The sequence below is a fragment of the Martes martes genome (genome assembly GCF_963455335.1).
Source record: "Martes martes genome assembly, chromosome: 3".
Lineage (NCBI taxonomy): Eukaryota > Metazoa > Chordata > Mammalia > Carnivora > Mustelidae > Martes > Martes martes.
Genome location: NC_137890.1, coordinates 88,851,730 through 88,873,176, shown reverse-complemented (window position 1 = coordinate 88,873,176; position 21,447 = coordinate 88,851,730).

The following is a 21,447-nucleotide window of genomic DNA, read 5'->3' as shown; positions in this document are numbered from 1 at the left end:
TATCACTCTTTGCAGATGATATGATACTCTATGTGGAAAACCCAAAAGGCTCCACTCCAAAACTGCTAGAACTTACAGAGCAATTCAGTAAAGTGTCAGGATATAAAGTCAATGCACAGAAATCCATCGCATTTCTTTACACTAACAACAAGACAGAAGAAAGAGAAATTGAGGAGTCAGTCCCATTTACAATCGTACCCAAAACCATAAGATACCTAGGAATAAATCTAACCAAAGAGGCAAAGAATCTATACTCAGAAAACTATAAAGTACTCATGAAAGAAATTGAGGAAGACACAAAGAAATGGAAAAATATTCCATGCTCATGGATTAGAAGAAAAAATATTGTGAAAATGTCTATTCTACCTAAAGCAATCTACACATTTAATGCAATCCCTATCCAAATCCCATCCACTTTTTTTAAAGAAATGGAACAAATAATCCTAAAATTTATATGGAACCAGAAAAGACCTCGAGTAGCCAAAGGAATATTGAAAAAGAAAGCCAAAGTCGGTGGCATCACAATTCCAGACTTCAAGCTCTATTACAAAGCTGTCATCATCAAGACAGTATAGTACTGGCACAAAAACAGACATATAGATCAATGGAACAGAATAGAGAGCCCAGAAATAGACCCTCAACTCTATGGTCAACTAATCTTCGACAAAGCAGGAAAGAATATCCAATGGAAAAAAGACAGCCTCTTCAACAAATGGTGCTGGGAAAATTGGACAGCCACATGCAGAAAAATGAAATTGGATTATTTCCTTACACCACACACGAAAATAGACTCAAAGTGGATGAAGGACCTCAATGTGCAAAAGGAATCTATCAAAATCCTTGAGGAGAATGCAGGCAGCAACCTCTTTGACCTCAACTGCAGCAACTTCTTCCTAGGAACATCACCAAAGGCAACAGAAGCAAAGGCAAAAATGAACTATTGGGATTTCATCAAGATCAAAAGCTTTTGCACAGCAAAGGAAATAGTTAACAAAACCAAAGACAGAATGGGAGAAGATATTTGCAAACGACATAGCAGATAAAGGGCTAGTATCCAAAATCTATAAAGAGCTTATCAAACTCAATACCCAAAGAACAAATAATCCAGTCAAGAAATGGGCAGAGGACATGAACAGACATTTCTGCAAAGAAGACATCCAGATGGCCAACAGACACATGAAAAAGTGCTCCACATCACTCGGCATCAGGGAAATACAAATCAAAACCACAATGAGATACCACCTCACACCCGTTAGAATGGCTAAAATTAACAAGTCAAGAAATGACAGATGCTGGCGAGGATGCGGTGAGAGGGGAACCCTCCTACACTGCTGGTGGGAATGCAAGCTGGTGCAAGCACTCTGGAAAACAGTGTGGAGGTTCCTCAAAAAACTGAAAATAGAGCTACCCTATGACCCAGCAATTGCACTACTGGGTATATATCCTAAAGATACAAACGTGGTGCTCCGAAGGGGCACGTGCACCCGAAAGTTTATAGCAGCAATGTCCACAATAGCCAAACTGTGGAAAGAACCTAGATGTCCATCAACAGATGAATGGATAAGGAAGAAGTGGTATATATACACAATGGAATACTATGCAGCCATCAAAAGACATGAAATCTTGCCATTTGTGATGACGTGGATGGAACTAGAGGGCATCATGCTTAGTGAAATAAGTCAATCAGAGAAAGACAACTATCATATGATCTCTTTGATATGAGGAAGTGGAGATGCAATGCAGGGGTTTGGGGGGAGGTAGGAAAAGAAAAAATGAAAAGATGGGATTGGGAGGGAGACAAACCATAAAAGACTCAATCTCAAAAAACAGACTGAGGGTTGCTGGGGGGAGGGAGGATGGGAGAGGGTGGTGGGGAAATGTACATTGGGGAGGGTATGTGCTATGATGAGTGCTGTGAAATGTGTAAACCTGGCGATTTTCAGACCTGTACCCCTGGGGATAAAAAATACATTATATGTTTATTAAAATAAAATTTAAAAAATGTCCTATATCTACATAGCTGGCCTATAATAGTAAGATTCTTATATCTCTATTCTTATAATAGTAAGAAAATAGTATTCTTTTCTTTTTGGTATACCTGAGTTCTCTTAACTAGAAATCTGTTCTTAAGCCCTGTTCTTCTGAATAGTCCACGTCTGGATCCTGCAACAAGTTGAGATGACAAGCTATGTTTTGTGAATTCATTGTAGATGCCAAGATGTTGAGTTCCTCATCCTGGAAGCTACCCAGGCAGGGATAGGAGAAGCTGGAACATATTCCTGTTTAACCCAGCGTGACGCACAAAAATTATTTTCCAAAGAAGGCATAATGTGAAATATTTGGTTAAACACTGATATATACCTCACTGACCCCCAAAAGTCACTGCTTCTCCAACTATCCTTTCCCACAGTCTCACTTGCTGATTGAACACACTTAATAATTTCATCATTAGAATTCAAAAGTCCATGTGTCCTTCATTCACAGTGTGACAGCTCATGAAAATAGAATCGTGGTTAACCCAGCTGAGGATGAGATCATAGAAACAGATAGCCCATTATGTCCACCAAAACTTCCAGGATCACCACTCACCCCTTTTCCCTCCTTGACAATCTCTACCTTCAATTCCTGTTTATTGCAATGTTGATTTACTCACTGCCATCTGTTTGTTTGTTTTTAATAAAGGCATTTATGTTTTTAACTGGTTCAAATTTGTTTGAAAAAATAAGCATTTGGTTTGTTATGGTACAAAATCTGATATTTGTGCTTTTCATTAGTATTAAATATTTTGCATGTTTTATTTTGGAATTTTTAATGTTAATGATGAGACTCACACTATGGTTATAGATTTTTAAAATGTCTACTTTCATTTTCATTAACTTGCAGTTTTTTAAGTTAGATGGCTCGAGGAAATGTTTATGTATGTGTGTAGAAACAAACATGACTGCTACATATTCATGGTTAATTGAACAGTTTATAAATAAGAAGTTTTCCAGTCCAATTAATATCTTCACCTTGAATTCTATTTTGTCTGATATTAATACTGACATGTTTGTTTGGTTTTGTTTTCATTCTTATGCTATTTCATATTTCCCACATTTGCAGTTTTTATTTTGCTGCCTTAAACTTCTGAGTTGTATTTTTATAGAGAATATGATTGTAACGTTTTCTGATTTCTTATATGCCTACTTTGTTTTGTTGCTGTTAAATAAATTTATTTTTTTATAATTTAATATTAGTATTAAATTAGTATTATTATTTCTGGATATGAGATTCTAACTCACACAGTAATTTCTACATAAACTTTGAAGTTATTGCTCAATTGTCTTTTTACAGTAGATAACAGATCTTTATATCCTTTCAGAAACTTGTTTTCTTTATCCTCAATTTTTCAAAATTCACTACAATGTATCTAGACATTGATCTTTTTTATATTAATGTTATTCTGTACTATGAAGTGATAACTTGATAATCTGGGAATAAAGTATATTTTTCAATTTAAATATTCTGGGTTCATATTTTTTATTCTATTCCTATTTCTTAAATTTTCTTTCCCAGATTATAATTTTTCCTTTTCTGCCTTGTTTTAGGACTATCTAAAATTAGTCACTTCTCAACTCTTCTTTTAGTAACCTGTCTTTTGTGTGTGTGTGTGTGTGTGTGTTATTAAATTTCAAGTGTCAAAATGTCTAATTGATGTTTTTGCATAGCTCTCTTGTATGACACAATATTCTATTTAATATCTGAGGAGAGGCATTATCTTTATTTTTATATTTCCTTATTTGGACTGCTGATTTATTTTCATATCTGTTGGTCTTTTTACTAATGTTTCTTTTGTCTTGTTTTAATTCCCTCAAATGTTGGCATTTTGGCTGTTTGCTGCCTTTTGTGTTTTAGAATTCCTATTTTATCACTACTGTAGGAACAAGATTTGACTATACATAACTGCTTCTGGTGATGGTAAGGATTAGGGTATAAGAGCTATACTAAAAGGCGGGAAGTGCTAGAGGCTCATCAGTTCATTGCATGGTCACTATATCCCTAATGATTCATGGTCTCCATGGAGATATGTCTCTGTCTCTGGGGAGAAAAAGTACACCCTCTACATGCCTCACATTACTACTTTGACTGTTGCTCCTGAGATCTTTTCTGCTCTTGCATTCACTGGTTCTGATCTCCACCTCTATAGGTGGAGACATCTCTCCTAGAAGCCTTATTTTTCCCTTTCACTTCCAAAGGTTTTTATCATTCAGAAATACCTCAAAAGTTTGATTTGCTAATGGCATCCATCATCATCTTCCAGAATATTATGTATCCTGTTTTCATGTGTTGAAACAATATTTTAAAATATTTTATTTATTTGTTTGAGAGAGAGAGCAAGTGAGAACAAGGGAAGGGGCAGAGCGAGAGAGGCAAGGGAGAGGGAGAGAAAGAATCTGAAGCAGACTCCACACTAAGCAAGGATCCCAATTTAGGCTCAATTTCATGACCCTGAGATCATGACCTGAGCTGAAACCTAGAATCCGATGCTTAACCAAATGAGACACCCAACAGGATTTTTCTTACAGAAAAACAATTACTCACTTAGACATTCGATTACATCCTTTGCTCAATTGTAAGTTTCTTTAAGTCTTCCACGTGCTTAATAAAGAAATTTATTTATTTATGTATTTATTTTTTTATTTTTTATTTTCTAGCAATGACTTCAAAATTAGCTCTTTTACAGTCTGTATTAATTCCACAAATTCTTTCACTTTTGAAGATTTCACTTCCACATTTACAAAGTGGAGATAATACCCCAAACTTCAGAGGGTTGAGAGGAATTTCATGTTATGATTGCCTTCCGAAAATACCTAGTGACCTGTCCTAGTTTCAACACTCAACAGATGTCATTTTCCCATCATGACTTCTCCCTGTTTTGTATACGTGTGTTACCCACTACAATCAGTCTGTAATTCTGAGAGGCTGGGATCACTGCTGTAGATTGTATCTCTTGTAGTACTTAAAGTAGGAGATATCCTTAAGAGGGTCAAGTTGAGTAAGTGCATTATATAGAAAGATAGTGTTCTAGAAAGTGGCTGTTAAGTGTCGAATTCCTAGTACTGAAGAGATGACAGGATCAGATGAGAAAAACTATTTGCCTTGTTTCTCGACAGGTTCCTCTGAAAATGTCTACCTTTGCCTTCTCAATTTTGCCTCTTGTTCATTATCTCTTTTCACTAATTAAAAAAATAGTTATGATCAGACTTCTAATTCTTATGTCCTTTCACTTCTGGGAAGTGATAAAAGTACATGGGAGCATTTAGGTATTGCGGGGGTGGGGGGAGAAGTTGAGCACATGAGAAGATGATTATTTGATTTTAATCACTTGCCCTTATTAAAGGCTGTCCTGTGAGCTGAGCTCCTAATAGAAAGCGTGCAGGCTGAATCTCAGAAAACAGGTTTAATGGTGGTTATTTCTAGAACTCTCTGTAGTGGTGAAAATGTGTGGTTTTAACTTGTTCCAAAATGCTTTAGACAAGCATGAATTCATTAGTTTAGGTAATAGGAAGCCTAGAGGTAACATGGCTTTAGGAGTCACTGAAAAATCTCAGTTTTTGGACTTCTCTGCTCTGCAATCTACATTGTTGGCTATACCATAAAGCATGTTTTTACTTTGTGAGTAACTTATAATAAGTATGTTGCAGCTTATTACTCTGTTGACATCCTGATGGAAGTAAAACCTGTGTTCACTTAATCTTTCCTTACTGCAAGAAAAATATTTCTTCATCTCTTATAGCAATCTCGCCTTGTATTTTATCTGCTAGCATGCAATCACTTGCTTACTCCTGAACAAGTTGCTGTCAATAAAATTACCTTGAGACTTATCAGGTTACCTTCAGAGCTGTTTCCCAAGTGGCACTGCTGTTACTTCATATGGCTCAACCACAGTACCTACTGTACTCATAATAATGTCTCATTATTATCTATTGGATTAATTTCCTTACCTGTAAGCTGAATTTCCTTATTTCTGTTCTTTCTTAGATATACAACATAAATTTAAAATAGTAGTTAATCAAAATTTAGAATGCTTAGTGAGTTTTTAGATATTCTCTAATCCTGAAATTCTTAAAAATCCATGAGTTCACAGGTGAATTTTGAATGTTGTGTGATTGCAAATAACTCTTTTGTATTATGTATTGTCATTTCAAATGTTAAATCAATATAGACCTTCTTGTTAGGGTCTAAAAATAGTCTTTTTAGGCAACATCTTTGTAACATTCAAACTCCACTTTCTTATGGAATGTAAAGTTTGAATAGTATTAATACCATGATTCAATGGTATTAATACAATGATTCAATTAACACCATGTTCTTCAATGTCTGAGTAATTTTCAGAGCAAGAAACTTGAATTCCCTGGTAGTTATGTAAGCACTGAAGTATTCTTTGGGTTATCTGAGGTGGACAAATATTAAAATCTTTTGAGATTTGATGCCTACTTAATGGTAAATCCAACATATCCCTTAATCTCTTGGGATTATAAAAAATATGCTAAAGTACACTACAAAACAAGATATTCTTGGATATTATTGTTGGATGCTATAATCCATAGACTTTCTTTAACTTTCATTACTTCTTTCTAGAAGTAAATTCTGGATACTTGATGTCCTAGTTGTCAACAAAAACAAAGTTATTTGTTTTGAAATTTTTAAAGTATACATCTCCTTTCCTCCCACAACCTGACTAGAACAGAAATGATCTTAAAAATCACAGGACACTTTAGGGTGCCTGGGTGACTCAGTGGGTTAAGCCTCTGCCCTCAACTCAGGTCATGGTCTCACAGTCCTGGGATCAAGCTCTCTGCTCAGCGGGAAGCCTGCTTCCCCCCTCTCTCTCTGCCTGCCTCTCTACCTCCTTTGATCTCTCTCTTTCTCTGTCAAATAAATTAAAAAAAAAGTTTGTTTCCCAAAGATTTTATTTACTTGACACAGAGAGAGAGAGAGATCACAGGTAGGCAGAGAGGCAGGCAGAGAGAGGGGAAGCAGGCTCTCCACTCAGCAGAGAGCCTGATGCCGTGCTTGATACCAGGACCCTGAGATCATGACCTGAGCTGAAGGCAGAAGCTTAACCCACTAAGCCACCCAGGTGTCCCATAAATAAAAATCTTTTAAAAAAAGATCATAGGACACTTTCTAAAGGAGTAGTTATAACTGAATATATATTCCTCTTTACCATGTCACTTCCTTTCAAAATTTTGAGTACATTGTATTACACATAGAAGTTCCTGTCTTATGTCCAATCGTATTCTGGGCACTAAACATAATGAATGAATAAGACTTTGTATCCACTCTAAAGAACTTATAAACTACAGAGGGAGAAAACCATTAAGGGATACATGCGTTGTAGAAATGGAACATGGATGGGACTGGAGGAGGTTATGCTGAGTAACATAAGTCAAGCAGAGAAAGTCAATTATATGGTTTCGCTTACTTGTGGAACATAAGCAATAGCATGGAGGACATTAGGAGAAGGAAGGGAAAAACTGAAGGTTGGGGGGTGGATTGGAGAGGGGAGAGAAACCGTGAGAGACTTTGGACTCCAAGAAAAAAACTGAGTGTTTTAGAGGAGAAGGGGATAGGGGATGCGTTGGCCTCGTGATGGGTATTAAGGATGGCACATATTGCAGGGAGCAGGGGATGTTATATGTAAACAATAAATCTTGGAATACTACATCATTAACTAATGACATGCTGTATGGTGACTAACATAACTTAATAAAAAATAACAATAATTTCTGTTAACAAAAAGAAAAAAGAAATGGAAGCAACATCCTATTACAATAGTGAGAGGGTTGAGTCTAGGGTAAATATGTAAGAATGGAATTACTTGGTCATGAGATGTACATATGTTCAATCTCATTGCTATGAGAAATCCTTGAAACAATTCAGGGTCCAAAAACAAAAGGAAAAAAAAAATCAGTGTTAAATGTATGAAGATAACTTATTAATTATAGAAAATAAGGAATTTCGAGTAAATTTTTAACCAAGAGGTTAGAAAATATTAACTATAAAATACCAAACATAAATATAACAGAAAAATAATTATACAGATAAGGAAAGCAATAGAAGAGGGCATTAAGAAAAATAATATGAGTCAAAGTAGAATTTCCTTATATCACTCTGGTGTTAGTTACCTTGGGCTCATTCCTACTCTAAAAATGCTTCAATACATCTCAGACTTATTGTCTATATGTCTAAGATCATGAACTCTGGAGCCAAACTGCTTGGACTGGAAACTGAGATTTAATTATTCATCTCTAAAGTAGAGGTTCTCATAGTACAAAACTTCTATAATAGAGTGAGAATGAAAATAGTGAATACAGAGTGAGCATCTGTAGGACTTAACACTCAGCAGATGTCAGCTGAGACAGTGCTAGCAGTACAATAGTACAGTTAAGAGTATATATTCCGGATTCAGATTGCCTGAGTTCTAATCCTACCCTTGTGGCAAGTAAGTCAATGTCTCTGGACCTCAATCATCTTACTTGTAAAATAAGGGTAAATTAATAGTACCTACCACATGGGACTGTTAGAACCAAATCAAATGATATGTATAAAATATTAAGAACAGTACACAATCTATGTTAAGTACTCAATATGTTTTAGCTAATAGAGTTGGTATGCTGTATTTTTAGTTATTTTGGTCCTTTCTTGCCCTTGAAAAAGCTAATTTTTTTCTACCTTCCATATCTAACCTTAGATATTATTTTCTGATGTCCAAAATTAGCGTATTATTGTTGGTACTGCAGCAAGTGGGGTTTTGAGATGAGTATTAAAAAATAATTTAATTGTTGTCTAAAGAAAAAAAAATCTGATTTTTAAATGTATTTTAGAATTATTTTATTTTGAATAGTGTGTATGTGAATGGTCCAGAGGCTTTGTGGTATTTAGTCTGAAACTAGTATTGCTGATAACCTGCTTGATACTTACCTCCTTCATCACTTATTGTGCCTTACAAAGTTACTCTTTAACGTCTGACTCATTCCCTTCTTACCATTTTATGTTATGGAAAATTATCATTTTTATTACTTTGACTCCTTATTGTCTATCTTTTCCCTAGTATATGAGTTCAAAGAAGCAAGAATTTAATTTATTTTGCTTATCAGTTGATCTACCTGCCTCTAAAGTGCCTGGAACATAGGCACTTAAATGCTTCTGTTTAGAATACAGAATAATTGCTAAGATGTCACTAAGAGTTTCCATATATCCCACATCCAGTTTCCCCTATTGTTGATATCATATATGATACATTTGTTAAATTAATGAACCCATATTGGTACACTATAATTAACTAAATTCCACACTCTATTCAAATGTCTTCAGTTTTTATGCAATATCTTTTTTCTGTTACAAGACCCTATCCAGGAGAACATACTACATTTAGTTGTCATGTCTCCCGACATTCCTCTGGTTTGTCAAAGTTTCTCAGAGTTTCCTTGTTTTGGGTGATCTTGATTTTGAGGCGTTCCACTTAAGTATTTTGTAGAATATCCCTCAATTGGGATTTGATTTTTTTGATGTTTTTCTCATGCTTAGATTGGAATTATGGGTTTTGGGGAGGATGGCCACAGAGATAAGGTGTCATTTTCATTATATCATATCAAGGGCACATAATATCAACATGTTAATCTTTTTTTTTTTTTAAAGATTTTATTTATTTATTTATTTGACAGACAGAGATCACAAGTAAGCAGAGAGCCAAGTAGAGGGAGAGGGGGAAGCAGGCCTCCCGTCAAGCAGAGAGCCCGATGCCGGGCTCGATCCCGGGACCCTGGGATCATGACCCCAGCCGAAGGCAGAGGCCTTAACCCACTGAGCCACCTAGGTGCCCCTCAACATGTTAATCTTGACCATGATGCTGAGAGAGTGTTCATGAGATTTCTCCACTGTGAACTTACCCTTTTTGCTACTGTTCTCTACTATATTCTTTAAAAGGAAGTCACTGTGAGCTACTTACACTTAAGGAGTGAGGAAGTATGTTCTATCTTCTTTAGGGTAGAATACTGAAGAAAATTATTTGGAATTCTTCTGCACAGCTTTGTTCTCCCAATTTGTATATATTTATTAATTTATCTATTAAAGTATTTTCAGTATGGGGATATGTAAACATACTTTACATATATATTATACTTTAGACTATAATTCAAAACTATCTTATTTATTTTGATGCTCAGACTATTCCAACCATGGCCATTGGACCAGTTTCACTTAGTTCCTGAATCCCCTTGACATAACACCATCCTTTTTTTTTTTAATACTTTCTGTTGTCTTATGGTGTTCAAAGCTCATCTTCAGTATTTCCTGCCTCAGTCCCTAAATAAGCCATTTATCTAAAGATATTTATTTCTTTTCATTGGAGTACTGTCATGAAAACCAAGATCTGGGCTCTGACTATTTAGTGCTGCTGGGATGTCATCACTTCTAAGCCTTTTCACCTGAGAGAGGAATGAAATACAACTGTGAACATTAGCCAAGTAGATACACACATATCCATGAATATTTTTATATCTAATCTTCTATATCTGTATTCACTAACCATGCATTCATAGTAACTCAAATTTATAACTGCATGAATCATTGTACCTATCCCCCTTGTTTATGTAAAGCTTCCTATTCTCATGTGGAGAAGCCTGGCTCCCATTATCTACCATCCATTCATTGAATCATTTAAGTGCAGCATAATTGTATGGAAGCGTCAGAAATGTTATACTATATCCCCATGGGTAATAACTTTATCACTAGATTATAGTAGTTACACAATGTTTCTTTTAATTGGATAGACTCATGTCATTTCCAGGGATACTTAGGTCAGCACCCTTTCTCCCTATTCCCTGCAGTTAGCTTGTTGCAAGCATTTGAAATACTGCTAGATTGTTGTGTCATATTCTACATCCCATCCTGGTTTCTTTCAATCCTCTAAGTGAGTTTTTGAAAATCTGCACACATTGAAGTACACATGCTGTGCTATAAAGTCCCTGTTTTCATGAGTTGATAGTTTACTTCTTTTCATGCTTATGAAATACTCTATTCTGTAGATGCACTGAACTCTATTTATTCATTCATTCCACCTATGTGAAGACATTTTTGTGGCTTACAGGTTTGAGTGATTAAGAAGAAAGCTGCTGTAAACCTTCACATGCAGCTCTTCATATAAACATAATTTTTCAAACCAGTTGGGTGAATACAAAAAAGCATTATGGCTGCATCATATGGTGAAACAAGGATTAGTTTTGCAAATAACTGCCAAACTGTCTTCCAAAGTGATTGTACCACTTTGAATACCCACTTATGAGGAATGCAAGGTCTTGTTGTTCCACATTCTCACAAGTAAGATGTACTCTCAGCTTTCAGACTTTGGCTTTCTCATAGGTGTATATTAGTAATTTCACTGGTGTTCTAACATACATTTCCTGAATAAAGATCATGTTGAGCTCCTTTTCATATGTTTATTTGTCATCTGTATATGTTTTTGGTGAAGTGTCTGTTCAGATTATTTTTTTTTATTGGTTTGTTTCTCTTTTTTTAAGATTTTATTTTATTTATTTGTCATAAAGAGAAAAAGAGAGCATGCACAAGCAGGGGGAGGAGGGGCAGCAGGCAGAGACAGAAGCAGGCTCTCTGCTGAGCAAGGAGCCTGATGCTGGACTCTTTCCCAGCCCCTGGGGACCTGGACTAAAGACAGATTCTTAACTAAGCCACCAGGAATTTCCACCTGGTTTGTATTTTTTTGAATACTGAAATGTAAGTGATTTTGTGTGTGTGTGTGTGTTTTGGATAGTAGTTCTTTATCAGACGTGGATTTTGAAAATATTTCCTCCCAGTAGGTAGCTTGTCTTTTGATTTTCTTAACAGACTTTCACAGAGCAGAAGTCTAATTTTAATAAAGCCCAATATAAATTTTACTTGAATGGGTCATATTTTTTTTTATGTTGTATCTAAAACTAGTCACCAAATCTAAGGTCAAAAGGATTTATTCCTCCATTTCCTTCTACAAATTTCATAGTGTTGCACTTCACAATTGGATCTGTGACATATTTTTAGGTAATTTTTTGGTGAAAGTTATAAGATTGTGTTTAAGTTCACCTTTTTTTGCATATGAATGTCCTTATAACACAACATTTGTTGAAAAGATTGTCCCCTCTGATCTTTAATGAAGGAACTGATCTTTGATGAAATAATTGCCTTTGTTCTTCATCAAAGATCAGTTCTGTATAATGGTGTGCATCTATTTCTGGACTCTCCACTCTGTTCCATTGATCTATATGTCTTTTCTTTTGCTAATACCACACTGTCTAAATTCTTATAGCTTTATTAGGTTTGGGGATTTTTCTAGTGGCCCATTTCTAACGTTTTACTTTTCTGGGCTCTGTGCATTCTGGTTAAACCCTTGAAGACATTCTTCATTTCTGTTACAGTGTTTTTCATTTGTAGAATTTGTTTTTGATTCTTTCTTGGATGTAAAATTATATCTATGTTATTATATTACCCATTCACTATTACATATTATATACCTTCTCCATTAGAGCTCTTGACATATTAATCATACTTATTTTATATCTCCTGTGTGATAATTCCAACATCTGGGCCATATCTGAGTCTTGTTTTGTTCTTTGCTTTTTCTCTTCGCACTCCCATTTTTTTCCCCTTTGACATTCCCTAGTTGTTTATTTGTTTAGTATGGACCATCTACTATGGGAATAATAACAACCAAGATAAATAGTGTCAGTGTTAGTTATTATGTTAATTGGGTAGGGATTGGGCTGTATTGTTTTCCTTAGCAGTGGGTTCCAAAGACTTCAAATTTATCATGTCTTTGTTTTTACTCCCCTGACTTGGATTTTCCTAAGAAGCACTTCTTTAATAGCATCTGTGCTTTACTGAAATTTCAGGCATAACCCCCTCTTCTTTCATTGGTACTCTGTTTCTCTGATGGTTAGATATATTCACAGGCAATCTTTGATCTTATTAAATCTCAGTCTTTCTCTGGGCCTGTGTCTCTGGATTGTGGTCTTCACAAATGCTTCTCTAATAATATGGGACTGCAGTGGGATAAATGCCCTTATCCAATCTGGGATAAGGCTATAGTAAATTATTTTCTCCTGTAGAGTAAGCATTTATTATGGAAAATACTCTAGGAATATTACAAAATGATTACTCTTTTCTTCCCTTGGCCTGAGACATGAGGACATCTTTCCAGGGTTTTTCTGTGATAATTCAATGGGTTTCATGGAGTAAAATCCATGAAAGAGAAGTTTTTAAGGCTAGAGCCACAGGAGCTACTCATTTTCAAATTATTACTCACCCAACCTCCAGCAATTTGTCAAAATTACTATTTCAGTACTTTTACTACTTTAGAGCTCTAGCAGCTTCAGCTGTAGGTAAACAGATCCTTTTTGTGAGTCTCTGGATTCACTTATCTCCAGCGGTTGTGAAGGCAGTTTGTCTTATGACCACTATTTTCTGGTGGGTCAAAAAAAAAATTCAGTCATTTTAAATTTTTGCCATAGTTGTGCTGTAATGATGGAGGAGATGACATATATTCTTTACATGACAGGGCTAAAACTGAAAGTCTTCAGTAATGATGTTTTTAAAGCTCATTGAAAATATAACATTAAAAAATATATCATTGTAAACATAGATTCTGAGAAGTATGACCAAGAATAAATAGAAAGAAGATGAAACTTAATAAAATAAGTATGAGAGAGTTTAATATCTATAGCTATGTAGTATATTAAACTACTATTTACAACTTCAGACAGAAACACAATTACTCCAGTTGAGTATAAAAGGCACCAAGCTGTCACTCTATCCATATAAATGAGATACTTTTGATGTGTTTACAAGTAATGGTTATAAAATTTCTATGGTTCAGCAGCTTTCATGTAATTTTTTGTCATTTTTTTTATTTTAATAAACATATAATGTATTTTTATCCCCATGGGTACAGGTCTGTGAATCGCCAGGTTTACACATTTCACAGCACTCAGCACACAGAACATACCCTCCCCAATGTCCATTTCCCCACCACCCTCTCCCGTCCCCCCTCCCCCCAGTAACCCTCAGTCTGTTTTTTGAGATTGAGTCTTTTATGGTTTGTCTCCCTCCCAATCCCATCTTTTCATTTTTTTTTAATTTTCCTACTTTCCCCCAACCCCCCCCCCCGCATTGCATCTCCACTTCCTCATATCAAAGAGATCATATGATAGTTGTCTTTCTCTGATTGACTTATTTCGCTAAGCATGATAACCTCTAGTTCCATCCACGTTGTCGCAAATGGCAAGATTTCATGTCTTTTGATGGTTGCATAGTATTCCATTGTGTATATATACCACTTCTTCTTTATCCATTCATCTGTTGATGGACATCTAGGCTCTTTCCACAGTTTGGCTATTGTGGACATTGCTGCTATAAACTTTCGGGTGCACGTGCCCCTTCGGAGCACCACGTTTGTATCTTTAGGATATATACCCAGTAGTGCAATTGCTGGGTCATAGGGTAGCTCTATTTTCAGTTTTTTGAGGAACCTCCACACTGTTTTCCAGAGTGCTTGCACCAGCTTGCATTCCCACCAGCAGTGTAGGAGGGTTCCCCTCTCTCCGCATCCTCGCCAGCATCTGTCATTTCTTGACTTGTTAATTTTAGCCATTCTGACTGGTGTGAGGTGGTATCTCATTGTGGTTTTGATTTGTATTTCCCTGATGCCGAGTGATGTGGAGCACTTTTTCATGTGTCTGTTGGCCATCTGGATGTCTTCTTTGCAGAAATGTCTGTTCATGTCCTCTGCCCATTTCTTGACTGGATTATTTGTTCTTTGGGTATTGAGTTTGATAAGCTCTTTATAGATTTTGGATACTAGCCCTTTATCTACTATGTCATTTGCAAATATCTTCTCCCATTCTGTCTGTTGTCTTTTGGTTTTGTTAACTGTTTCCTTTGCTGTGCAAAAGCTTTTGATCTTGATGAAATCCCAATAGTTCATTTTGGCCCTTGCTTCTGTTGTCTTTGGCGATGTTCCTAGGAAGAAGTTGCTGCGGTTGAGTCAAAGAGGTTTCTGCCTGCATTCTCCTCAAGGATTTTAATAGATTCCTTTCTCACATTGAGGTCCTTCATCCACTTTGAGTCTATTTTCATGTGTGGTGTAAGGAAATAGTCCAATTTCATTTTTCTGCATGTGGCTGTCCAATTTTCCCAGCACCATTTGTTGAAGAGGCTGTCTTTTTTCCATTGGATATTCTTTCCTGCTTTGTCGAAGATTAGTTGACCATAGAGTTTAGGGTCTATTTCTGGGCTCTCTATTCTGTTCCATTGGTCTATATGTCTGTTTTTGTGCCAGTACCATACTGTCTTGATGATGACAGCTTTGTAATAGAGCTTGAAGTCTGGAATTGTGATGCCACCGACTTTGGCTTTCTTTTCAAATATTCCTTTGGCTACTCGAGGTCTTTTCTGGTTCCATATAAATTTTAGGATTATTTGTTCCATTTCTTTAAAAAAAGTGGTTGGGTTTTGGATAGGGATTGCATTAAATGTGTAGATTGCTTTAGGTAGAATAGACATTTTCACAATATTTGTTCTTCTAATCCATGAGCATGGAATATTTTTCCATTTCTTTGTGTCTTCCTCAATTTCTTTCATGAGTACTTTATAGTTTTCTGAGTATAGATTCTTTGCCTCTTTGGTTAGATTTATTCCTAGGTATCTTATGGTTTTGGGTGTGATTGTAAATGGGACTGACTCCTCAATTTCTCTTTCTTCTGTCTTGTTGTTAGTGTAAAGAAATGCGATGGATTTCTGTGCATTGACTTTGTATCCTGACACTTTACTGAATTGCTCTTTAAGTTCTAGCAGTTTTGGAGTGGAGCCTTTTGGGTTTTCCACATAGAGTATCATATCATCTGCAAAGAGTGATAGTTTGACTTCTTCTTTGCCAATTTGGATGCCTTTAATTTCTTTTTGTTGTCTGATTGCTGAGGCTAGGACTTCTAGAACAATGTTGAACAGCAGTGGTGATAATGGACATCCCTGCCGTGTTCCTGACCTTAGCGGAAAAGCTTTCAGTTTTTCTCCATTGAGAATGATATTTGCGGTGGGTTTTTGATAGATGACTTTGATAATATTGAGGTATGTGCCTTCTATCCCTACACTTTGAAGAGTTTTAATCAGAAAGGGATGCTGCACTTTGTCAAATGCTTTTTCAGCATCTATTGAGAGCATCATATGGTTCTTACTCTTTCTTTTATTAATGTATTGTATCACATTGATGGATTTACAGATGTTGAACCAACCTTGCAGCCCTGGAATAAATCCCACTTGGTCGTGGTGAATAATCCTTTTAATCTACTGTTGGATCCTATTGGCCAGTATTTTGGTGAGAATTTTCGCATCTGTGGTCATCAAGGATATTGGTCTGTAACTCTCTTTTTTGGTGGGATCCTTGTCTGGTTTTGGGATCAAGGAGACGCTAGCCTCATAGAATGAGTTTGGAAGTTTTCCTTCCATTTCTATTTTTTGGAACAGTTTCAGGAGAATAGGAATTAATTCTTCTTTAAATGTTTGGTACAATTCCCCTGGGAAGCCGTCTGGTCCTGGACTTTTGTTTGTTTGGAGATTTGTGATGACTGTTTCAATCTCCTGACTGGTTATGGGTCTGTTCAGGTTATCTATTTCTTCCTGGTTCACTTGGGGTAGTTTATATGTCTCTAGAAATGTATCCGTTTCTTCCAGATTGTCAAATTTGTTGGCGTAGAGTTGCTCTTAGTATGTTCTTATAATTGTTTGTATTTCTTTGGTGTTGGTTGTGATCTCTCCTCTTTCATTCATGATTTTATTTATTTGTGTCCTTTCTCTTTTCTTTTTGATAAGTCTGGCCAGGGGTTTGTCAATCTTATTAATTCTTTCAAAGAACCAGCTCCTAGTTTTGTTGATTTGTTCTATTGTTTTTTTAGTTTCTATTTCATTGATTTCTGCTCTGATCTTTATGATTTCTCTTCTCCTGCTGGGTTTAGGCTTTCTTTGTTGTTCTCTCTCCAGCTCCTTTAGGTGTAGGGTTAGGTTGTGTATTTGAGACCTTTCTTGTTTCTTGAGAAAGGCTTGCACCGCTATATATTTTCCTCTCAGGACTGCCTTTGTTGTGTCCCACAGATTTTGAACCGTTGTGTTTTCATTATGATTTGTTTCCATGATTTTATTCAGTTCTTCTTTAATTTCCTGGTTGATATACTCATTTTTAAGAAGGATGCTGTTTAGTCTCCATGTATTTGGGTTGTTTCCAAATTTCCTCTTGTGATTGAGTTCTAGCTTCAGAGCGTTGTCGTCTGAAAATATGCAGGGAATGATCTCAATCTTTTGGTACCGATTGAGACCTGATTTATGACCCAGGATGTGATCTATTCTGGAGAATGTTCCGTGTGCACTAGAGAAGAATGTATATTCTGTTGCTTTGGGATGGAATGTTCTGAAGATATCTGTGATGTCCATCTGGTCCAGTGTGTCATTTAAGGCCTTTATTTCCTTGTTGATCTTTTGCTTAGATGATCTGTCCATTTCAGTGAGGGGAGTGTTAAAGTGCCCTGCTATTATTGTATTACTGTCGATGTATTTCTTTGATATTGTTATTAATTGGTTTATATAGTTGGCTGTTCCCACGTTAGGGGCATAGATATTTAAGATTGTTACGTCTTCTTGTTGGACAGACCCTTTGAGTATGATATAGGGTCCTTCCTCATCTCTTATTATAGTCTTTGGCTTGAAATCTAATTGATCTGATATAAGGATTGCCACCCCAGCTTTCTTCTGATGTCCATTAGTATGGTACATTGTTTTCCACCTCCTCACTTTAAATCTGGAGGTGTCTTCGGGTCTAAAATGAGTTTCTTGTAGGCAGCATATTGATGGGTTTTGTTTTTTTATCCATTCCTATACCCTGTGTCTTTTGATTGGGGCATTGAGCCCATTAACATTCAGGGTAACTATTGAGAGATATGAATGTAGTGCCATTGTATTGCCTGTAAGGTGACTGTTACTGTATATTGTCTCTGTTTCTTTCTGATCTACTACTTTTTGGGTCTCTCTTTGCTTAGAGGACCCCTTTCATTATTTCCTGTGGAGCTGGTTTGGTGTTTGCACATTCTTTCAGCTTTTGTTTGTCCTGGAAGCTCTTTATCTCTCCTTCTATTTTCAGTGATAGCCTAGCCGGATAAAGTATTCTTGGCTGCATGTTTTTCTCGTTTAGTGCTCTGAATATATCATGCCAGTTCTTTCTGGCCTGCCAGGTCTCTGTGGATAGGTCCGCTGCCAATCTAATGTTTTTACCCTTGTATGTTACAGACTTCTTCTCCCGGGCTGCTTTCAGGATTTTCTCTTTGTCGCTAAGACTTGGAAATTTTACTATCAGGTTACGAGGTGTGGACCTATTTTTATTGATTTTGAGGGGTGTTCTTAGCATCTCCTGGATTTTGATGTTTGTTCCCTTTGCCATATTAGAGAAATTCTCTCCAATAATTGTCTCCAATATACCTTCTGCTCCTCTCTCTCTTTCTTCTTCTTCTGGAATCCCAATTATTCTAATGTTGTGTCATCTTATGGTATCACTAATCTCTCGAATTTTTGCCTCATGGTCCCGTATTTGTTTGTCTCTCTTTTGCTCAGCTTCTTTATTCTCTGTCATTTGGTCTTCTATGTCACTAATTCTTTCTTCTGCCTCATTTATCCTAGCAGTGAGAGCTTCCATTTTTGATTGCACCTCATTAATAGCTTTTTTGATTTCAACTTGGTTAGATTTTAGTTCTTTTATTTCTCCAGAAAGGGCTTTTATCTCTCCGGAGAGGTTTTCTCTAATATCTTCTATACCTTTTTCGAGCCCAGCTAGAACCTTGAGAATCATCATTCTGAACTCTAGATCTGTCATGTTACCAATGTCCATATTGATTAGGTCTCCAGCCTTCGGTACTGCCTCTTGTTCTTTTTTTTTGTGGTGAGTTTTTTCGCCTTGTCATTTTGTCCAGATAAGATTTGCTTTCTCCTCCTCTAGAATTCTGCTGTTCTTGGTAAGTGAAGTTGGTCTCGCCTGGATTTCTTGTTGATCTTCTGGGGGAGGGGCCTGTTGTAGTGATTCTCAAGTGTCTTTGCTGCAGGTGGAATTGTACCGCCCTTGCCAGGGGCCGGGCTAAGTAATCCGCTCGGGTTTGCTTTCGCGAGCTTTTGTTCCCTGAGCGCTTTCCGTAGAGTTCTGGAGAACAGGAATGAAGATGGTGGTCTCCCAATCTCTCAGCCTGGAGGAGCTGAGAGCTTGGGGTTCCGCTCCTCAGTGCACCCTCAGAGAAAAGCACCCAACTGCACCGCCTTCCTGGCCTGCGGTCGCGCCTTGAGGAATGCGGTCAATTGCTGGCACTTGGAGAAATGCGCCTGGTCACTTCCATCTTCGTGGCCTCCGGCTGCCCTCTGAGCCCACCCAGCCTGCAACCGGCACAAGGTAACCGTGGGCTGAGAGCTCAGTCCTCGGCTTTGTGGCTGTAGCCAGCTTCCCCGCTCTAATACCTGCAAACTCTGTGGCACTCAGACACCCCTGGTCCTTCTGTGACCCCGCAGGACCTGGGGTTATGCTGACCCCTCCTGGGTTTCCCCCTAGTTTAGCCTGTGGAGCGATGTCCCTCCATGGAGCAGACTTTTAAAAGTCCCGATTTTGTGCTCCATTGCTCTGCCGCTTGCCAGGAGCCGGCCCCTCCCCCCGGGGTCTATCTTCCCGTCACTTTGGATTCACTTCTTCGCAGGTCCTACCTTTCAGAAAGTGGTCCATTTTCTGTTTCTAGAATTGTTGCTCTTCTTCTCTTTGATTTCCCATTGGATTTGTAGGTGTTCACAATGGTTAGATTAGCTGTTTAGCTGATCTCTTGCTACCTGATGTCGTCTCAGCCTGCTACTTCTCCGCCATCTTGACTCCTCTGTTTCATCTATATAAATCTATATAAATCTATATGTATATACCTGAAAGAATAACCAGGCAACAGATTCATAATGAAACAGAATGCTTGAACAACACTATAGGCCAACTGAATCTAACAGATATATATCTATATATAGATAGATAGATTATATATTATATATCTATAGATCTGTCTATATATCTATAGATCTATATCTATATAGATAGATCTATATCTATCTATATATATATCTATATCTATAGATATATATAGAGATATATCTATATATATTCATAAGAAAACAGATATATATGGATATATTATTTATTATATAACTATATATAGATCTATCTAGATCTATAGATCTAGATCTATAGATCTATAGATCTAGATAGATCTATATAGATCTTTCAGGTATTAAAAGTGAGCTCTTTAATCTTTCAACTGTTATTGTATAACTGTCTATTCTGTATTCAATTCTATTTGTTTTTTATTCATACATTGTCTATTTTATTTTTTGTTTGTTTTTTCTTTTTGTTTTTGTTTTGAGGGGTGGAAGAGGAAGAAGGAGAGAGAAACTGCTCCAACATGTAGCAGGACATATGGATGGATCCCACTACCATGAGATCATGACCTGAGCCAAACTCAAGAGTTGGACATTAACCAACTGCCACCTGAGGGACCTCATAAAGTCTCTTTTATAAAAGACTATTTTGTCATTTATTAAAGTAATTTTTGATAAGGAAGGAATTCTATAATTTTTCTGTTTGTTCTCTGTATGTCTTACAACTTTTCATCCCTCACTTCTTGTTTTGTTTTTGTTTTTTTATTTTAAGATTTTATTTTCAAGTAATATCTGCACCCCAACAAAGGGCTTAAGCCTAACTCCAAGATCAAGATTTGAATATTCTACTGACTGAGACTGAGTGAGCCAAGCATCCCCTTTGTCTTCCATTTCTTGATCAACTGTCCTTTGTGTTCAGCTGTTGTTTTTAGTGATACATTTTGACTCTTTTTTCATTTCCTCTTTTTTTAATCCATTGATGTGTGTGTGTGTGTGTGTGTAAATTTGGGTGTGTGCAGGGGGGTGGATGGGCTTGTGTGAATAAATGTGTGGTCGCCAGGAGGAATATATATATAACATCCTAAAGATACAGCAATCAAATACGAATTGATACAAAATTAACATCAATCATATACAAAAAATTGACACCTACATTGACCCTTTATGTTAGTCAAAACACAAATGACGGCTTTATACATTGCTTAATAACATAAAGTTATACTTATATTTTTGTATTTGTCTTTTAAAATTCCATAAAATATTTTTGAAAGCGAGTTACAAACTAAATTTATAAAAGTACTGGCTGTTACATCTGCCCATGTATTTTCCTTTATCAGAAATCTTTATAACTTAAAAAACAAGAAAAATATTTATAGTTTCATATGTCTTTGAGTTATCAGATAGTGTCTTTTTCTCAAAGGAATA